The sequence below is a fragment of the Nanorana parkeri genome, unplaced genomic scaffold, assembly GCF_000935625.1.
Source record: "Nanorana parkeri isolate BGI_ZX_2015 unplaced genomic scaffold, ASM93562v1 scaffold1746, whole genome shotgun sequence".
Classification (NCBI taxonomy): domain Eukaryota; kingdom Metazoa; phylum Chordata; class Amphibia; order Anura; family Dicroglossidae; genus Nanorana; species Nanorana parkeri.
In genome coordinates, this window is record NW_017308014.1 from 211,831 (window position 1) to 212,703 (window position 873).

General features: G+C 50.9%; 1 protein-coding gene across 1 annotated transcript in view; it reads left to right on the forward strand.

Annotated features, from left to right (window-relative positions):
* Nucleotides 1–873, forward strand: part of LOC108799512 (chloride channel protein ClC-Kb-like) — a 53,306-nt gene that overhangs the window by 41,437 nt on the left and 10,996 nt on the right. The window lies entirely within an intron of this gene.

The window sequence follows — 873 nt, forward strand, 5'->3', positions numbered from 1 at the left end:
ACCCAGTGAGATGCCACCTCATACTTCCTCATTATAGAGATGCCCCTGATTATTACAAATGGTTGCAATGCAACCCATGTGAATGGATGCATCTGAAAAGGGTAACAGAATCACTCCTCGCTTGAGATACCAAAACTTGCATGCCATGCAAAATCACAAGATCCCCTCTATAGACAACAGTAAAGGGGGTGGGGGTGTCAAGCACTGCCTTCATATTATTTAAAGGTTCCGGGTTCTACTAGTGTAGAGGGTAGGAAGCCACACACGTCAAGCATGGCCACCCTGTTTCGTAGGCATAGGGCAAAAACAATTACATAGTTAATCAGGTTGAAAAAAGACACAAGTCCATCGAGTTCAACCCATAGAGGTATGGAGAAAACAAAAAAGAAGAAAAGCCTAAAGAGAACGCTATGCCCACAGCTACCCCCTGTTGATCCAGAGGAAGGCAAAAAAAACCCTATAAAGCACGGGGTTCAATTTGCTCCAACAGGGGAAAAAAATTCCTTCCTGATTCCATAAGGCAATCGGATATTCCCGGGATCAACAATCTCTGATGCTTAACATACCTTTAACCCCTTCGTGACTGACGACGTACAGTGTACGTCGCCAGCATCGGGGCTGTTTAAACAGACTCCCGGCGACTTTTGCCGCCGGGACTCTGCTTTACAACAGAAGCGATCCTGGCGACTTACCTGTCGCCAGATCGCTTCTGCGTCCCGAAGAAGGGGCCGTCCCCCCCGCCGGACACCCCCGCCGTGCTTCCCGGGCTCCGTTGCCCCTCCTACGGGCCCGGGACCGGCGATCTTTGTGTCCGCGGGGAGCTGGGGAGGAGGTCGACGAACTTCCGTTCATCGATCCCCTCCCCGTTCTATG